The sequence below is a fragment of the Apis cerana genome, linkage group LG1 (genome assembly GCF_029169275.1).
Source record: "Apis cerana isolate GH-2021 linkage group LG1, AcerK_1.0, whole genome shotgun sequence".
Taxonomy (NCBI): domain Eukaryota; kingdom Metazoa; phylum Arthropoda; class Insecta; order Hymenoptera; family Apidae; genus Apis; species Apis cerana.
This window is the reverse complement of record NC_083852.1, coordinates 19,180,414-19,202,089: the sequence shown is the minus strand read 5'-3', so window position 1 is coordinate 19,202,089 and position 21,676 is coordinate 19,180,414. Positions and strand designations below refer to the sequence as shown.

The 21,676-nt window shown below is 40.3% G+C and overlaps 1 long non-coding RNA gene across 1 annotated transcript; it reads right to left on the bottom strand.

The window, feature by feature from the left end:
* Positions 1-30: 30 nt before the first annotated feature.
* LOC133666558 (uncharacterized) lies at positions 31-10,363 on the bottom strand. Its single transcript, XR_009830874.1, has 3 exons — positions 3,886-10,363; positions 3,564-3,816; positions 31-3,462 (listed from the first exon to the last, which is right to left on the bottom strand). It is a non-coding gene; the product is annotated as an uncharacterized LOC133666558 (long non-coding RNA).
* Between the last annotated feature and the right edge of the window lie 11,313 nt (positions 10,364-21,676).

Below are 21,676 nucleotides of genomic sequence, written 5' to 3'. Positions count from 1 at the left end.
GGTGTCCAACATCGCGACACGCTCTCTCACTCTCGTTATCCCCGTCCCCCCGTCCACCGTACCCTTCTCTCTCTCTTCTCCTTTCTCCTCTTTTTTCATTCATCCGTCGAGAGCCTCGTTCCCCGCGCGTACCCCCGTCGTTCGCCCGTCGCAGCTGGTTCGTCTCCGTTCACGGCCCGCTTCCGTCTCCCTCTGCGGCCCGACGTCGCGAGAATGCACGAATCGAAAGGTGGAGGTGCACACATGCGTGTGTGGGAACGAACGCAGTGTCGGAATGCGAGAAGAGAAGCGGCCGCGTAGCTATGGATCCGCGCCGGCCGCGAGGCTTTTTCCATCGCTCCATCATCTCTCCTCTCTCTCTCTCTCCGCCGCGCATCCTTTCTTCCGCGAGCGGAAAACACACGAGGGGCAGGGAAGAGGAGATAGGTTGGAAAACGAAAGTCGTCGAGACGCCAAGAGAAGGTGAAATAGCGGCGAAGGAGACGCAAGAAAAGGCGATTTACGGGGCGGCGTAAAAAGATCGGAGCGATGGATATTCGGGAACGAGGTCACTTCGCAGCGGTCGCGATCCCGGCTCAGAGTTACGGGGAGATTGATCGACGTAAATCGTCTCGGCGACGAGAGCGCAATTACGTTTTTGTCCACGCGTGTCTCTCGAGAGACGAGATCCGAGGAGGAAGAGGAGGAGGAGGAGACCGCGCTGGAAACTCGAGCGGAGGAAAAGGAACGGAGAGGAGCTCCTCGCCGACAAAATTCCGAACAATTACAATACCGCGGGAATGCTCGCCCAACCTCCTCTTCTTCTCCTTTTGTTCGTGTTCTTTCTCTCCACGTCACCACGTCGCGCGCGATGACGATTCGAAATTCGATCGTTCGACCATAGAGCGATGAAACTGTTGGCGGTTCTGTTTTCTCAGTTACCGGACACAGTTACACAAGGTAGGACTCGAGAATCGAGAAAAACTCGATTCTAATTCGAGGCGGTATTCGCCGGTTTCTTTCTTTCTTTCGATCGACGAGAGGAAAAGTCTCCAAAGGTCGTTGTGTTCGGAGGACCTCTGCGATCGTCGCCGGCTAACATTCGATTTGCCGCGGGCGAGTTGGTCGAGTTTCTTCAGACGAGAGCTCGCGTTGAAATAATCGAGGTCGAGTCACGGGCGAATAAGCTGTTAGCGAGCGGAATCGCCGAGAGCGAAGCCACGGTTTCTCGCGTGACGGACTGTCCGCGCCGATTGCCCGCTCGCTCGGCTCGACGCTTACGGTAATGACTTAATGTCGACGAGTTCCACGGCAGGCCGCGCGAGGCCGCGTTTTTCCTGGACCCTCCTTTGCCAGGCCTTCGTAACCGCAATTTCGACGAAAATAAGTTGCGTGGCGCGCAACACCACCGCCATCACAACGCCGCCGGGGGAAAAATGGAGTAAAAATAAAAGCGCGCACGTTCGATTCGACGAATCTGGATCCGTGGTGGCGCATGGTTTTCGTATCAGAGATACCCTCTCGGTCGACCGGTCGATAAATCAATAACCTCTTATCGATATCTTGGCGCAGCGATTTATTTAGAGAGGCGGCGTCTTCGCGCGATAGAGGGATGAGAACGATACGGGGTGATTCCTTTGTCGGTACGGAACGGGGAGAGGAGAGAGAGCGGTCGGAAGCGTCGCGATCCAAACGCGTCGGTCGGGGCTCGACGCCGATCGGGTCGAGGAGGAGGTGGAGCGGCGAGCAGAAGAAGATGGTGGAAGAGGCGCGGCGAAACGGGACGAAGCGAGGCAGGACGACGAGGGCGGCGAAGAGAGGAACGCGATGGCAAGGTGGCGAGGCAAAGCGAGAGGTGAGAGCGAGATAGCTCGTAAATCTAAAGGCCGTGTTCGGAGGGAGGGAGGGAGGCTGAATAGGTGTAAATGAAGTTGCGGCCTGTGGCCCGCCGCAAACTCGACCGGACCACCCCGCATATTTTGTCTCCCGTGCGCCCCGAAGGTTTTCGCCCAGCTTTCGGCGCAAATGCTTCCACGCGCGTACCAAAAACTCTTGTCTCTTCGATAACAATGTCGTCGGGCTGACTATTCGCCGGTCTTTTCCTCTTCGGCGACTCGATCCAAAGGGAGAAGGGCGAGGAGGAGAAAGAGGAGGAGAGGCTTCTCTCGAAACTTTCGCCGGCTAATCCGATTTCATCAACGGACCGCGAGTGCACGCGTGAAATTGATTTTTATTGGACCCTTGGATCGAGAGATCCAAGTTTTACAGCAAGTCGAGGGAGCGATGGTCGATCGCGAAGCCAAGCGTGTTCGCGACGACGGCAGGTGTCTTCTTAGTCGGAGGTCGGGAGGATTGGAGGATCCAGCGGCAGAAGCCGTGCCACGAGAACGGCTTTCGAAGGATGGATTAGCTTAATATAGGTTAACGTTGATCCTCATTAGCTAACCGTATAAACGGGTAACAAAAGAGCGGTGGGCTCCGACAAACGCGAAGATTCGTTTGTTTCGGATGATCCCGGGCTCCTTTCGTTTTCCCTTTCCGAGACAAGAAATCGCCTTTCATCCTATTTTCTAGATTATCCTCCGGCAACCGGTCTCTCTCCGTCTTTCCATCGTCGGGGATGATACGATGTATGTATGTACAGGAATCACCACCAGCTCGGTTTCGTCCGAGGGAAGAGCCACGAGCCGGAGAAGATAAAACTACCTCCTCTCGATAGCTCGGGCGAAAAAATTCGAAGGACGCGGAGAGCGGGCGGAGAGCGCTGAATCCGGTGTAGAGGGAGTCGAGTCGGATTCCAAACCCCCGACGGGGATGAATGCAAAAAGCCGAGCGTCGGTGGACACGAATCGACTGGGTCTCGATTCGGCGAAAGGACTCGTGTACCCGGCGTGTTCGTAGCTACGAACTATCGTTTCGGTGTGCGTGACCGTCTACGACCACCCGGGACACCTACGAGGAGATCTCTGGGCGGGGTGCGAACGCGTCGGAGGACATCAAAGGACCCGCGAGAGGTAATTATTGTTTCTCGATCCCGGCCAACCGGAACCGTGAACGCGGTGGCGCCTGCACGATAGGCGCTGCCATTCTCACCCTATCCTTCTTTTTCTTTTTATCCTTTCCATCCTCCTTCTTCGCTCTTCTTACTCCCTCCTACTCTCGGTCTCGTGACAGAAAGAAGCTTTCTTCGGACGAGCTAATCGTTGGAAACGAACAACGACGGGACGAACCTGCTTTCCCGGAGCATTCCTTCGCTCCTCCTTAATTAAGAGAACGCCGTTCGACTCTCACGCCATCGATTCTTCGTGGTCTTCTTCGCCTCCTCTTCTCCTCCATCTTCATATTAGTTTCCTTCTCCAATTACGTTGCGATTCTTCCGATATCTCTTTCGATATCGATCGCTTTCATCGAGGAACAAAAAAGAAAAACGAAGCTGTCCAATTTTTTCGTTAAATTGCTCTCGTCGTCTTCACCTTGCACCTCCTACATGGAATGGATAAACGTAACGATTTCAGAAAAACACTCGACCCATGGTTTCGAGAAAAAAGTGAGACATTCGATTGATTTTGATCGTTTATACATACGAACATGGAAGGAAGAAAGAACGACGGAGGAGTTGGTCGATTCTAGGAAAACTCGCAGTCATTCGCGGATGAAGAGATTCGTCATGGAGTTTTGGCTAGCGACGAACGAAGAAAGAGGAAACGCTCGACACGATGCCCGTTCTGCCGTCTTCGTCGTTTCTTGCTCTTTTTACCCATCTTCTTTCATTCTTGTTCGTGTTTCATCTTTCGGTATCGTTCAACTTGATAAATACGTTACGAGAAGTACGTGCGACTGTTCACAAAACTCTAGATCACGAATCGATTTCAACCAGAGAGAAAACGCGTGCCAATTTGCCTTTACCTGAAATTTCGTCTCCGACCAATTCCCCAAAGAATACTTCGAGCATCACCCACCCGTAGGACTTGCACGCCGAATTATCCCTTCCGTTATGGACATTTATGTATTTATTGCCGGACAAACGGCTGGCATAATAACCTCACGAACGTGATCGATACGCATTTACTACTGCTTCGGGTTCCCGCTGCGGGGAACCTGAAGAAAAAAAAATGGACAGAGAGAAAAAACATGTGAAAAGGGAAAAGTTCATCGTAAAAAGTTGTAATTTAACAAATACTTACTTTCACAAACTTACTTGTTTACCTAAGAGTAAACGTTTAAAAAAAAAGTTTTCTTAAGAGTAAAGTTACACACGTAAAAGCTCGTACGAACTTGCAAAAGGAACGCTTTAATTTAATTCAATCTTGGCCCGAGAAGGTTGGAACGAAGAAGAAAAATAAATAAAACTTGAAATTTTTGATACGTCGTTTCGAAACGTCGTGTAGATAGGGAATTGCACACACGCATTAACCAAAGAGATATGTACATCGTATACAAGTAACAGGAACGAAACGTTTATGATTTGCTGGATCTTTCGGAATGATATTCGAGTGGACTCGGAACGGCTCGTGAGCCCATCGTCGAACATAATGTTTTCATTAGGTCGCGATCATTATCTGGATCGGACGAACAAACGAGCGAATGCCAGGGGGCGCATAGCGCGCTCGTATTAAGACGAATGGTTGCTCCGGCCCGGTAATTAATTACGGCCTCCCCCAGTGTTACTAATATTAATTAATCCCGTTGGAGAGCCGGGGAGAGAGAGAGAGAGAGAGAGAGGGGGTCGACGGTCCGGTTTCGTTCGGTACGCTCGTGCGATCTCGCGAAATCGATTTCGTTTCGCGCCGTTTCAACTTGGCTCGCCTCTGCAACAATATCTCTCGTCTCGACATTCCTTCCATCCGCGCGATTCCTCGTCCTCCTCTCGAGGAATCCTCCAACAGGTTGTCGATCTTTATCCACGCGCGATCCATCGGGTTCTCGAGCGTAAATTCGTGAAACGGCGACGTCCCGTACGCCTCGAATCGACATTCGAAGCGCGTGCTCGCGCAATTATCCGGACAGGGAGGAGGACGATACGATATGGAACAATAACGAGTCTTGGGAACCGGTCGATAAATCTCGTGTCTCCCGTCGATCGAGCGTGTCGCTCGTGAATCCTGTACGGAAGAAAGGAGGACAAGCTGCTGGCCGTGGAGGAGGAGGAGGAGGAGGAGGAGAAGGAGGACGAGGAGGAGGAGGAGGAGGAGGAGAGAAGAAGAAAAGGGAGAAAGAAGGGTGTAGCTGGAGCGGAGAAAAAGAAATAGGGACGCGTCGACGCATTCTTGGCGTGACGGGACGCGTTAATATCGATCGGTCGATCGTTCGATCTGCCAAGAAATGACGTATCGTCGAACGCAGCGGGCCTGCCGATTCGCGGATCGAGGGAAAAAAAATTTACGAGGCGGATCCCGCGGCTGGCGTGGCGCGAACCGATCTGCCCGGAAAGATTGCGCTTCTTGTGCGCGGCTGTTCGCGCGTGCCAAGACGCGTCGATCGGCTGTCGGCCATCTCCGGGACGGAAACGAACGCGTTCGTGTCAATGTCGAGAAACAGACGTCTTGGTTTCGCCATCGTTGGACAGCTCGCGCACGCTCCAAGCCGAAGGTATGCCGCGCGCCGATTCGACGGAAACGCCATCGACCGGAATAAAAATCCTCGAACCAGGGAATCGATCAAAGGTTTTGCGCCCCCCTTTGATCGCGTTCCCAACTTTTTTCCAAATCCACCGTTTCCATCCGCTCCTCGTCTCGGAACGGACGTAACACCGTTTGTTTTCCGTGGCTTTGCCACCATCCCGCGAGCAGATATCCGATTTTTGTCCGTCCTCCACGCCGTTTCCCGAGGCCGTTCGCCTCCCGAGGCAAAAAAGTAACCAATGCCGTGGGCGCGCGCATTAATAAATCGGCGTGGACGCACGGGGCGTAGATCATCGTGTCGCGGGACCCACGATCCACGCGGGGATCCATCCGAGGTTCGGGTTCGGCCGGCGCGCACAGGGCGAGGGGGAGGGTCGAGATGGAAAGAAGGGACGGGGGGCGGGGAACGGGGGAGGACACACTTCTCTCTTCTCCTCTTCTTAATTGCTCCGATTAATTAGCCACCACGATTTCGCTAGGGCTAATGGCCGGCCGTACGTTTCCTCGTGGCCCCGCGGACACACGGATATATACGTTTTAATAACGTTGCGTTAATCACGCGACACGCGAGGCGAATCGGCGAATGGCGCGGCCCTCCAACCGGCCCGGGGCGATTTCGGTCGTCCCGTTTCCGACCTCTCGCCGACCTAACGCGAGAGGAGATCCCTCGACCGAATCACGAACATCGTGATCGCACCGCCGATCGAACCACCCAGGATCGATCCATTAGCGCTCCGCGGGACGCGTTCCTTTCCCGTCATCGATATCTAAAAGATTCCCACAGTGGGCCTCCACCACCAAGGGTCGAAGACCCCCCTCCCTCCCTCCCTCTCTCTCCCCAAGCCTCCGTTCGTTAGGATTCATCGACGCTTCTCTCTTTCCGTTCTTGCTCTCGGAGAGCAAGCAATATAAAACGTACCATTCCATTTCCTCTCCGTCCGAATCTCGATCGGTCGATCCGAATTCCAATTCGTTCGAAATAGCGGCTCGCGGAAGAAGAAGCTGACCCCGACGTGGCCGTCTATCGTGAATCATCGACCACCACTTTGTTGTTCGTCGCGCGCGTCATTTCCGCAAGCCGTCCGTTCGTTCCGGTTTCGTTTAGTCCCACAATCATCTTGACGAGTCATCATCGTTAATGGAAACGAACGAACGATCGTTTCGAAATCGGACCCGGATATGCTCTCGCCTCGCTCGAACGATGCGTAGAACTGCTCGTCGCTCCTCTTCCCTGGTCGAGCGATGCGAATCTTGGAAGAAGGGAGTGAAAATGCGACGTGGCCCGGGGATGGGAGGAGACCAGGGATAGAGAGGTAGGAATGGGTCGACGAAAGGTAGAGGACGAATGTGTTGGGCTGCGAAAACGGACGAAATGGTCACGGATGGGAATCCGATGGTGATCGGCCACCCGCGAGAGAGAGAGAGAGAGAGAGAGACGCGCGTGAAAAATCAGAAATGCCTCGGCTACGTGGAATCCGAAGAACAAATAGGTGTAACTATGGTTCCCCTGGCACGGACGTCGGGTACGTCGACCCGAGTTCCTCTCTCGTCCGACTGCGACCACCCGTGCGCGGGAAACGAACGCGCACCACCGTTTTCGAGCGCGATCCGCGTCTCGAAATTTTTCTCTCGCCTAGAGACACGGCGTTCGTACTTACGAACTCGAACCGCGGAGAAGGAGAGGGAGAAGGAGAAGGGGAAAGGGTGGCCGAAGTAATTTAAAGAATAAAGTTATTATGCACGAGGAGAGCGAACGGAGGAGGTGGCGAGTGTCGGGTTGCGGTATTCGCGTCGTTCTCTCACCCGGGACGAATCAACGAGCGTTGCGGTAGGTAAAAGACGCAAGGCAATCCCGGACTCCTCCCAACCATCGAGCCATCTCTCCTTCCTCCCTTCCAACGATAATTAGGCGTCCTGTTGTAATTTCGGCGCGAAGAAACGCGCAAAGCTACGCTCCACGGGCGGTTTTCTAGCGTGGTTCTCGAAACCCGTGTTAAATCGTTAATAATCGCGGGATCATGCGAACGAGAAGGGCCTCACGAAAAAGATGGACCGGGCCGTTTCGAGAAAATGAAAGGGGGAAGGGGGAGAAGATAGAAACGTCGAAGATTTTGGAAGGTAACGCGCGATTACTCTCCATTACTACTACTACTACTACTACTAGTACTACTATTACTACTACTATTACTACTATTATTATTACTACTACTACTACTACTACTACTCCACATCACTCTTCTTGGTTCCAGGGACCGAATTCCGAATTAGTTATCCTCGGTGATTTTCCATTGAGCCGTTCTTTTCGAAGTGGACGCGCGTACCACGGTGCTCCACCTTCGTGGCGTGCCTACAAATATTTTTTGAATTTGTCATAGCCAGGTGAGAGAGGAGGCAGAATCTTTTTCCCTGGTCAACCCGGATGCACGCTAACTTAGCACTCGGTCAAAAGGGGAGTTCGCCCTTTCTAAATTCGAGCCAATGACACCCACGAGGGCTGCGTGGAACCCCACAGGTACTTACCTGACAATGAATGGCCGCATCAACTACTACTTGTGTCTCGTTCGTATCGTTTCGGTGACAGTTTTAACGGTTCCATTCATTGCCACGCTCGAATCGAGGCGAAGGAAATCTACGAGAGAGGGAGAGAGGTGGAAAATAGAGAAGATCGACGGTAGGAGGTCGAGGCGCGCTACTGGAATCTTGAGGGATCGTCGATCGATTTCTCATCGTTGCTTTCACAAAGTATTCGACGATAAAGTATCCAATTTCGGTAAATTAATCGATCGTCCGTGGTCATAATTTATCGAGCGAACCCGGCCAAGGTATCCCAAGTGTGGTCCGAGCGTGGTATCGTCGTATCTCGTTGGTCGGTTCTCCCGCGACACGACGATAAATTAATAGCGAAACGACGTTGATGAGGGCCGATAACGATCGACTGCTCTCAGGATCTGTACGAATACGACGCGATCCGGTGGCTGGAATTTCGCGTAAAATCTCTAACTTGTGCGAGACCTTGCGATCGAACCTACGCTCCCATCGAATCACCATCACGACGAAGCGAGCACCGAGAGAATGCTCGTGCGTAACGAAGATAGATCGAAGCAGAGAAGAGGAGAGAGTAAAGTAATTTCAGGGGTAACGACAACGACGATGAGGACGATGAGGAGGAGAGGAGGAGGAAACGCTTGAAGGTGGCGAGAGAGAGGAGGCAAAGAAGAGGAGAGAAATAGCAGAACATGGAGAGAGAGTTCCCTCTGTGAAGGGGCACGACATTCCAGGTGCGCTGTAACCAATTTGTGAGCCGGACGATAGTGACAAATACACGATATTGCCATAACGTATCGCCGAGACACGACTATCGTTCGAATTAATAGTCACCGCCGTTGACTAATAGCCTCGTTAATTAACGATCCGCGGGGCCAGATTAGCCTAATCCAGCTTAATTTAGTGATCGTACCGTCGCTCTGCTATCCACCTACCTGTCTACGAGCTCCAGAGTAGCCCCATTTCTTCCGTCCAGGTAAATCCTCGCGTCTCCTCTCTCTTTCTCATTTTTATCATATCTCTCTTTCTCTCTCTCTCTCTCTCCTCTCCCCTTTTTTTTCACTCGCTTCTCCGCTTCCTTTCCTTCCATTTCCCCTGCTCCACCATCCCGAAACGTTTTACCACGAGCGGAGAAGGCTGGCATCGTCTACCTTCGTGCCGATCATCGATCCAACCAACGCGATGGTAATCGATCGTCCTCCTCCGTTGCTTAACGCGACGCGACGTCCCCGGGATTGTGAAATCGAGACGGGCCAAAAACCGTATAGCCTGGAAGCCAAGGAATCCCGTGAAAACAAAGAAGACGAACGCCGACATTTTTCTGCCGCTATGCGCGCGGACCAGTCATCTTTCTCCGACCTTATCTTAGCCTTAGGAATAACGTTAATACGAATCGTTAACGATCCAGAGGTTTCACGGGGAGGCTGGAGGTCACGCGGGAGGGGGGCGAGGGCAGGGGAGGGGAGGGGAGGGCGAACAAGGATGGAGGAACGGAGGAGAAATCGAGGATCGAAGCGTCAACAGGTTGGCCCGGAAAGTGGCACCCTCGAGTCGATCGAGAGTTCGCACAACTCCCTCGAGGAGGCTCGAGCCAGGCTTATACGTCCAGCCTGAGTTGTTTAAGCGGTTGTACAAATAGAATACAAAGCACCGTGCAAACAACGGCTAAAAGGTTTGAGTTGTAACGCGCTCGAACGCTCTTCACGCAGGCAAACAGTTATCGGGACTGTCGCGATCCGGGCGTCTCTTTACCTCGGGCCCGCTCTCACTCGCTTCTCTCCTTCCTCCCCGCGAGCTTGCATTCGTTCCACCGTCCTCGTCGCGCTCTACGAGCTACTACGAATTCCCGTTTGCCTTTCCAACCATTCGCGTTTCCTTTTTTTCCCTTCCAAAATTCCAATTTTTCAAATTCCGTACCATATATTCGAGAATAAAATTGCACCTACTTCGATTTTTCGAGGAATCGTACGGGGAGAGTGGACAGCGTCTAGAAAGAGTCGAGAAAAAAAAGAAAAAAGGAAAGGAGGATCGGTGAGGATCGAAAATGATTCGATACTGAATCCGTGGCAAAACGAGGATCCGTGTTCCATTATCGTCTAATTGGATGAAGAAGCACATCCCTTTGTCCCTGTGGAGTTCGAACACCGAACACCGTTTTAACTGCTTCCTACAGGTGATTTCGTCTTTAGTGGGCATTAAGCGATCGAGAAGGAGGTAACGACGAGTCGCGTTTAATTGTTTTGTCCCGAGATAATTGGGGAGGCAGTGCCTGACGATTGGCTGTTAAGATGACTTAAGCATTCGCAGCGTTAAAGTGCTCCATTGTTGCACGACATCTTTGAAGTGACGGCTCGCAAAGACGGAGGCGGCCTTTAAGTAAGAGTTAATCGCTACCAACCCCACCCCTCTGACCCTATCCTTCGTTAAGCTCGACTCCTGGCCTCTCCCTCGGCGTCTATCGTTTCCCTCTTGACATTCGTGGGATAGCTACTGACTCGTCTCTGCTTTCTCACGAATTCCGCGCGCTCCTTTACGTCGACCTTGCCCTCTCCTCTCTCTTTTTTTTCTCTCCCCCTCTTTTACCGGAAATTGCTGCTCCCGGAAACGATCAAATTCGCCCAACTCCTCTTCTCCATTTTCTCATTATTCTTTTATTATCAACCATGTCCAACGTCGTATCCATGTTACTTTGAAAATCTCCCGTGACCGATCGATTATTATCGGCATCGATATCGTTCGCAAAGAAGCGGAATATTGTGACATGTTTTCATAATCGAATCAATACGATACAAATTGAATGAAACGTGAGGAGATCGAATCGAATGCTTTGATACGCGTTGATTCCTTCTTTCCCCCTTTTACCTACCGCGAAGAATAGACAGACGCACGTCCATCATCGATCATCCGCCGCCCTTTCCGTCGTTTCTCCTTGCAACATTTCATCCCCGTCGAGTTTTATCCACGCAAGCGACATAAATTCCTAGAGTGTAAATATTAAACAAATTGAAAAACATTCTATGATACTCTATAAAACTCGTTACGAGGCATCGTGCCGTTTTATTATACGTGTTTATATTGTGTTCACGATCGATATATGGATAATATTACGCGCGATTCGTGGATATATTTCAAAAGAATATAATATCTTTCACCGTTAAAAAGATTAAACGCGAGCGTCATAGTTTTTATTGCAGTCCGGCTATGAAAGAAGATACAGAACCGCCCTTTTGCCGCGAATGTCTTCGATTTGCCTAAGCAAACGGAAGGGCCATAAACGCGTGCTTGGCCCTTTCGACCCGACATTAGCATCGCTATCGAGGAACCATCGGCCTGTGTGATTGCTTAATCCTGCGTAGCGCGGTCGAGCGCTCGTCCTGGGAACGAAATCCGGGCTTTCCAGTTACTGTTCTTCTATCCCTTCCTTTCTCTTCCCCTTAATCCATCTCTCTTCTTCTCGCTCATCTTTTCTCTCTTTCTCAGTCCCCATTAAAATTTATCCACATTTCGTATTCTCTGCCTTTACCCAAGTAGCTATTTCATTCCTTATGACCGAATTATGGATATTTTTCTTACGTCGATCAAAGCTCTTCCTCTGTTGCAATCAGCTATTCGCTCTTGCAACGCCGTTTCCAGTCATTACCAGCTTTACGGTTACTCGAGACTAAGCCGAAAGATCGTTAAAGTTATTTTCGGTATTCCGAGGCGCCGATTGCTGGTGGAATTTAAAGAGGACCTCCTCCACCTTCCGGTAAATATTTGCCAGAAACGTGGTCGGAAAAACCGCACGACGATTCCCGGTGTCGTTTCTCGGCCGCCGACGTTCGTGAGTGCACGGTAAATAGAAAACTTGAGCAAAAGAAATCGGTTTTTCACCGAAATAATCACACGGTCTATCTCCCGACGATGTCTCTTCTATGAATGATCGATAGACGTGGTAATCGATATGGATTGTGAAAGATTGATAAAGCGAAATTATGTTTGGAAATTGTATGAAACGTGAAACAAGATAACACTACGTTTTATAACACGACGTTGAGATATTTCATTCGTTCGTCATAGATGTCGAAAGTAAAACACACAATTATACGTATCTGATAATATTTGACTTGAAAGAAAGAAAAGGAGGTGCGTTTGGTTTGTTCCTGCTGCGACTCAAACAGAAAAGTTTCCACGATCCTTATACCTAGGTTCGCTTCTTTATCTTAATCCCAAAACAAAGAAAATGTCAGATTTCTTCATCTGTCATTCTCCTGTTATGATCAATATTCACTCATCAAAAAATTGTTTCTTCTTTCTTTGTAATAACGATAATTATATATATGGATTATAATTATATATATTCAACTGATAATAATTTTTTTTCTTTAATTAAAATTATGCAATGAAAAAATGTATAATCATTCGAATCATACGATGTATTACAATATAAAAATACATATCTAATAAGATTTAGCAAGTTTCTGTTTTACTATACGAGTAATTTCTATGAGATACGAATTATCATAAACTAATATTATAAAATATAAATTTCTAACAGCTATAAATAATATTTTACATTAAGCTCAAGTAACTTAAAATTGTAACAGAATTAAAAATGATTACGGATGAGCAAACATTTGTAAATATTCTTATTGGAGAAATTATTGGAATTTATTTTACCGACAGCTGCTTTTTTAAAAGCAGAGCCATCTATGAAAATTCATTAAAAGATGAAGTCTTACAAATTTAAAAAAGAAAATTCAAAAAAAAGTCTAAAAGATCTAAAAAACTAATTAGCATTTTAAAAAATCTTTTAAACAAAAAAATTCAAATGATTAAAGAATATACAAATATTATTTACAATTATTTTAAAATAAACGCGTTATGTTACTAACTGTCGGTAAGAATCATCGAGACAATGGACAGTCGGTCACTTATCGAACGACGATAAGTTACAACACACTGAAACCGAAAAACTTGCAATTTATCATCTGTGAAGAAACAAATATCTATAAATGATAAGTCGCAAATTATCGGATAAAAATTTATATTTTACATAAATAAATTTTTAACATTATAAATAATCATATAGAAGGAATTTAAAAATAGTATGAAACTAAAATTAAAACAAATTTTCAAATCAAAAATTATTTCAATGAACAGAAAGAATGAAATAATATATAAAATATAATACCTCACAATATAACACATAATTATTATTTTAAACAATCAAAACAAAATTAGAAAAAGAAAGAGTAAAATTCAATAAAAAAAAAAATAAATTTAGAATTGAAAAACTATAAATTCCAATTTTTCAAACAATCTCTATCTATCAAAAATCTCAAGTAAAATAATTTATTTATATTGAAATTTAGATAACAAACATTTCTTGCAATAATTTATGAAACAAAAATTTCGATAATTTACTTAATTTTAGTACTAAATTTTAATTTAATCATAATAAAACTTAAATTCAATAATCGCGATGGCAGCCAATTAGCTCATATTATTTGCTATATAATTTATAATTATATCACGACATTGCTATACATGATACGATTATGAATTGTACATCAAATAATAATGATTGCCCAGGTCTCACCTCGAGGAGGTTGCTGCATGTTGGAGACCCATCCCTAGCCACGTCCCATCCACCCTCCTTTTACGCACAAATTTACTTATTTTTAAATTAATTTTCCTTTTGGTGTTTGCAAACGTTCAAATACTTGATCGTTGTGCAAAACAACGAAAGGAATTGTAAGGAAAACCGACGCGGAAAATAACAATTCTTAAAATAAAATTAAAACTATATTTAAAATTAATTACGTAATTAATTTACTTATGTGAGATGCTCTTTCACTATATCATTATTTTATATTCTCTACGCCGTAATACAAATTTAAAATAATTTAAGTAATTATAAAATATAATTTAATAATCAATAGTATATAATAATTAAGTAGACGAAAGAAACAAAAAAAATAAATAAATGAAATGCATCTCACAAAGACTTATTCTACCCACCACCATTTACTTATAATTATAATTGTTCTTAATTATTATACATGCACTTAATTATAAATATATCTAACTTAATACTATAAATTAACATATTTAAGAATAAATTAAACACTACATCCACTACCTACATCTACCTCATTACTATTTCTAATTGTACATGCATTAATTACAAATATATTTTATTTAATAATTCGAATAGCATTGAAATTTCATGCTTTTTAATATTTTTATATAATGATTATTTTTATTAATTTCCTATTTTTTCCTATTTTCTTACGATATCGTATTATTTAAACAAATCCTATCTAATTACAAAAACTAATATAAACTATCTACCAAAAATTTAAGTTTCCTTTCATAAATCAACTGCCTAACTAAATCAAATAATTTATATATAATATATAAGCTCTATTTATTAAAAATTTAAACCTTTCATTTATGGATCCATAAAATATAATTTAATAATCCTATCGATATATTTTCCTATATTTTGTTTATCCTATCTACATATCCTATCTAAAAATGAATTGATCGTATATGCATGCACAATTCTATCTATATAAAAAATTAATTTAAATGAAGGCCGAGGAACAGAGAGCGCATTACATAACTGAATCTGACAATCTTCTTTGCTTTCTTCTTTGCTGAAATTTCGCAGTGGTTCCTGAAACAAACTTAAACTTCAAGAATTTAGTGAAAATTTACAACATAACAATCAATTTTTAACAAGAGAAAGTTATTATTTTATATACTTCAAAATTATAAATACAAACATTCTATTCTTCGTCTTTCATTTATAAAATTCCATTTAAGAGTTGTAAATACATATCCATACTTTTCCCACTTTTTCTTTTCTTTTCTTTTCTTTTCATTCATATCATTTCATTCAAAAACATACTTACTTTACGCTAACATACTTATATACCAATTTGAAATAGTACTACAAATTCGTTCTAGAAGTTAGATCTGAAACAAACTCATTTATTGGATTAGTACTTGAGGAAAAAAAAAACATACCTGAAAAATAAAATATATTAATCATACAAAAAAACAAATTAATAAATTATTGTTAAATAATTCATAATCGTTCATTATTTATCAAAATTATAAAGATTTAAAAAGATTTGAATTTAAATTTATATTACAAAATTTTAATTCAAAAATTTTTATTTTATATGAATTCAAACAAATCAATAATATTATAAGAGTAACAACATTTTAATATTGTTTTTAATATTAATAATAAAAATGGAACAAACCAATCAAGATCATATAATTTATTTTTTAATAACCAACAAATTTTATTAGAAATTTCTAAGTAAAAAATTTCTGAATAGATCTTTTCGTGAAATAAAATATATTTCTATTATAAATGAGAGCCGAATTTCATTCATAAATGTAATTTTTATTAATATAATATAATATAAAATGGATGACGATCGTGAATTGCACATTATAATTTACTAAAAAAATTTTAAATTGTACAATTCAAATTTTTCATAATAATTTTGATTATAATAATTTTGAATAATAATGAAAGATTATTATTGATAAAAACAAACATTTTCAACAATATTTTATGAAACAAATGCTCTCTTAATAAGGGGGTGCTGAAAAATAAAATTCAAAGAAAAAGTAGCCAGAAGGGCTACTAAAAAATAATAATCCACTCAATTTAAACCCGACCAAAACCGAGAGTGGAATATCTTTAATTTTTTCGCAACACTAATATACTAAATTCACAAAAGCAAACGCGATGAGTACTTTATTATATTTGCAATGGCAATTTATTTAAAAAAAAAAAAAAAAAAAGAAATCCCGAAAATATACACCCTTAGTAGAGTGTTCTAATTTTTTACGCAACTCTACATACTAATTTTTGCACTCATGTTTCATTATACGCAACACTAATGACGGATCCATTGCAGCCATAGCAAAGGCTGCCGTTGTAAGATCACCAATGTGCAACTCTTGTGGTTTGCACCGAGTAATCCAGAAACCAGGAACGTTTCCACCGTATCAGTGGAAGAACTTTGGGCACATTATAAACGCAACACTAATTCAAAAAACCCGACTATTCATTGACGCAACACTACATTAAAAAACGCGATTCATTCTTCAAAGCAACACTAATCTTTGAAATTTAATAGGAATTTAATAGGAATTATTCTATATGTGAAAAGATATTACATAAAAATATTTCCATATTATAAAACGCAATACTACAAAATAAATTGAAAATAAAAAAAATATATATATATAAAATTTATAGTAGTTCATAATCAAAGTAATTAAGAACAATCGCGATAGTTTTTTCATCGCAACACTAATTCAAACCGTAATTTTTTTTCGCAACACTAATATAAAACGCGAAATTTGAAAACGCAACACTAATTCAAACCGTAATTTTTTTTCGCAACACTAATATAAAACGCGAAATTTGAAAACGCAACACTAATTCAAACCGTAATTTTTTTTCGCAACACTAATACAAAAAACGCGATTTGCCCATGATGACTGGATGAACGATGGGTCAGCATGCAAATTGGCCAGACAACACAATAACATATACTACGTATTATTAAAACGAGCACAATGACAAAGTAGTAACAATGACTTCCCATCCTTTGGATCCAAAAAACAGATCCAAAAGATGAGAAACCATTCGTTGCAGCCCCTCTTCGCGACAGTTTGTCGAGGCCTCTTCGGTCTTCCTCCTTCGGGCGCAATGCCCGCTGAAACTTAAATCTAGGCTCGAGATTCACTAATCGCAAATCAAGAAAAAAAAAAGAAAAAAAATGACTAAATCGCGAAAACTAAGTGCATATGAACGACCAACGATCGTAATGATCATTCTCCGTACATATGCAGAATCTCGAGCGCAACGTTCGTTTCGAAATAATTCGCGACCGCGACCGCGGAATTCGAAAAATCGACGAGCAGAACCAGAAACAAATGGCATAATCCATTCATCTCAGCTTTACTCTCGATTCTTCAAATTTTATTTCCTGAAACAAGTTGTCACGCGAAAACGCGCCTACCCGACCAGAGAATGTGACAACCTGCCCGGCCCTACCTACTTATAATTAACAGACACACCAGAAGTATACTACCTATCCTACCTAGCCCTATATTTAAAAAATGGCAAAACAGGCACACCAACACATTCATTCCACGATTCTCACACATAATACTCGGGCGCAAATGCCTACACTAGGGAAAACGTCCCGGGACGCCTCCGACACCCGAGCTTGGCACACTACTCGCATACTCTAACTTTACGTACCATTTTCCTGAAATCGATTGACGATGACTAGTGACCATTGCGTAAATTGCAATAAAAATATCCATATATCTTAATTGTAATTATCTACAGTCATGATTAAAATAATATTCATGACTACTAAATGATATTATTATTTAACCAGATGATACGGTATTTGGTATCACTGTTATAATTTAATAAAAAAACTAATAAATTGTTATTTGTAATCCGCAATATTTAATAGCAGATGTAAAATTGTTATTGTATGATAATTGTGAATGGAATAATAATTAATAACGAATAACGACGCAATTCCACAGCCTAATCACACACACAATGTGGAAAATACGTCGTGCACGATACACTAATACATCGTCAATCGCTGAAAAATTTTTATTAACTTATTAACTAGAGTCATCATGCTCATTGCCTCTCCTTCACTCAAGTAGCACCTGGGCACGTGAATGAGTTCCTGGCAATGAGCACGGAAGGGGTTAAATCTGAAAATCCTGAGCTAAAAAAAGTATTAATATTTATTTCTAATATTTCTAACGGGCTAATATTTTTTAATTCTTAATCTGCTTGTTTTATTTCAAATTTTAATAAATCTTTATAATGAATAATTATTAACTTTAATTAAATAAAGGAAAAATAATATGTATATATATATATATGAATAATGAACAAGAAATTTATCTATGATAATTAAAAATAAGAAATTATTGACTCTAGATCATTGATTCTAAATATTAATGAAAATAGTACCTCAGGCGATTTTTTTATCAAAGCAGATTTTCGAAAGTACTAAAACGATGTTCAAAACTTATGGCTTTGATTCAAAAATCTACCTGTCGCGAAATGTTTTCTTGCACTATATTTTATTATACTTTTTGTACGGAAGAAACATGAAAAGCTAAATATTTTTACATTTCGAATTTAAGTTCAAAATAAAATATCAAATAATTAATTCTTTCGATGCATGAATATATATGAAATAAAGAAAGAAATTAAATATTATTTATTATCACGTGATAATAAACAACCATTATTATAATATAATCATTATAATTATCATATGCATCACCATCATTATTGTATAATTTCTAATATTATGTTAAAACTTATTCATATAACATTAATTATTAATATCATTTTGTTAAAAACGCGATGTGCAAGAAAACCTATCCTGATCTAATAAATAAAACACAAATGAAATGTTACTACTCACGGGTATAATAAATACCCGCGGTCATTGTGCTCGTACAAAAATCTACGTATACAACCAGTCATCCGTGTCGATTCGGATCTTTCATCCTACGACATGATTGAATGACCAGAGGAACCAAAATGCATGCGACTCACCATTAGATGCGAAGAATCTGCGTTGCCATCAATGCTGTCATGATCCATTACGAAGTTGTCATCAAGTTGGAGGATGAAAACTGTAAAAAAAAAAACGAATACCAATTTAGAACACTATATATATATTAATTAATGAAGAAAATTGAAGGAAAAATGAAACTATATTGATGGAAAATATGCAAAGATAATTACCTCTTCGCGTGATGGATGATCGCCTTATGTTCTTGAGAGCACTGATTTTACCCTGTACCGAAAACGAAAATTTGTAAATAAAAAAAAAAAATAATAAACTATTGACGCGTCCGTTAAGTGATAATCGGCGAACAAACACTGACTCTAATTTCGCGAATGATTATTACAATTGAATTAAATAAGAGCAGCTGTGCTCTAAAAAATATTAAAAATACTTTATTACGAAACAAACACTGATTCTACCAATCGCATTGCGCGCGACCATAAAATTTTTTTTTCAGAAGTCCAAACGATGACAGTACCTTTAACAAAATATAAAATATTACATAAGTTTAAAACAAATATAACATTGATTATTAAAAAATTTCAAAATAATAACAGATTCAACTTTATTAACTTTCAAAATTCAATAAAAACAAAATATTAAGATATTACCAATCTTTAATAATGACAAAAATTAAAATTTTAATACTTAAAATCTGAGAAATAAAAATCTATTAATTTATAAAGTTAGTTGAAAAAAATAATAAATTTTTCCAAAAGGGCGATTTATTTCTCGATTAATAATTAAAACAAAACCAAATAACAAAATAAAATAATTGAAAATATGCAAAGATAATTACCTCTTCGCGTGATGGATGATCGCCTTATGTTCTTCAGAGCACTGATTTTACCCTGTACCGAAAACGAAAATTTGTAAACAAAAAAAAAAAAAATAATAAACTATTGACGCGTCCGTCAAGTGATAATCGGCGAACAAACACTGACTCTAATTTCGCGAATGATTATTACAATTGAATTAAATAAGAGCAGCTGTGCTCTAAAAAATATTAAAAATACTTTATTACGAAACAAACACTGATTCTACCAATCGCATTGCGCGCGACCATAAAATTTTTTTTTTAGAAGTCCAAACGATGACAGTACCTTTAACAAAATATAAAATATTACATAAGTTTAAAACAAATATAACTTTGATTATTAAAAAATTTCAAAATAATAACAGATTCAACTTTGTTAACTTTCAAAATTCAATAAAAACAAAATATTAAGATATTACCAATCTTTAATAATAATAAAAATTAAAATTTTAATACTTAAAATCTGAGAAATAAAAATCTATTAATTTATAAAGTTAGTTGAAAAAAATAATAAATTTTTCCAAAAGGGCGATTTATTTCTCGATTAATAATTAAAACAAAACCAAATAACAAAATAAAATAATTGAAAATATGCAAAGATAATTACCTCTTCGCGTGATGGATGATCGCCTTATGTTCTTGAGAGCACTGATTTTATCCTGTACCGAAAACGAAAATTTGTAAATAAAAAAAAAAAATAATAAACTATTGACGCGTCCGTAAATGTGATAATCGGCGAACAAACACTGACTCTAATTTCGCGAATGATTATTACAATTGAATTAAATAAGAGCAGCTGTGCTCTAAAAAATATTAAAAATACTTTATTACGAAACAAACACTGATTCTACCGATCGCATTGCGCGCGACCACAAATATTTTCTGAAAATAAATCTGTATTAGTGGAAAAGGGTAGGGTATCGAGCATTTGATCATAAAAATTATTATCTCTTGAAAATACAAATTAAACGAAAGCGAAAAATAAATTCAAACAATTTGAAATTAAAAAAATAATTTAATATATCCGAAATAAATATATAATTTGTTTAATCTATTTCACTTTTGTTTTTTATGAAGTATTAACTATTATGAATTATTTAATTCATAATAAAATTATGAATTATTTAACATGTTAACAATAGAATAAAAAATAAGTAAAAATATATTTATTTTTAATACAAAAAATTAAACATTACCGCTTTGCCATAAAAAGTTACCATCTGATTGTAACATCAATATTAAAATCACATCTTGAAAGTTATTTCAGCAACCAACTTTTAACCTGCACAAAAAATAATCAAATCTTTAAAATAAATGTAAAAAATATATAAAATTAGCACGTATTATATTAAAACAAGACAATGATCAAATTCAAATCTTATTTTTGAAACTCATAATACTATCGGTAATTCTAATGAAATAAATAAATAAAATAAATAAATAAAATAAATAAAATAATAAATAAAATAAGAATAAATTAAAAAAAAATTGTTTTTCGAAAAAATATAATATTTAATAAATTATTGATTAAATATTAATATTAATTCAATACGCGAAAATAAAAAAATTACTATAGAAAAAATTTTAAGCAATAGTCACGCACCTGCAGCAAATCGTCCTACTCGTTCAACTTTCGGTAATAGAATGATATTCCATGACACGATTTTGTTTACGAAATTATAAATTGGAGTGGGGATTTGTTTGGAAAGTCGTACGACATATCGAACACGAATGTAAATCGACAATTTCTTGGAAAGGATTATAGGAAATCGTAATACGCCTTAAGCGTAAAATCAAAACAAAGAAATATTACACGATTTGAGGGCACAGAATATATACACGAAAACGATATTCGAAATTGCGTATATTCGAAATAAAACTTTTATTTCCGAATTAACAAATAAAAAGATTTAAAAAACAAAGAAGTTATATATAATATATAAATTAATATTAATAAATGTCAATAAACAAACTGTCTATATACATAACAATAAAATAACGATATGGAAAACTAATTAATTAAACGTATATTGAGCATTTTTTAGTAACACAATATACAAATATTTAAACAA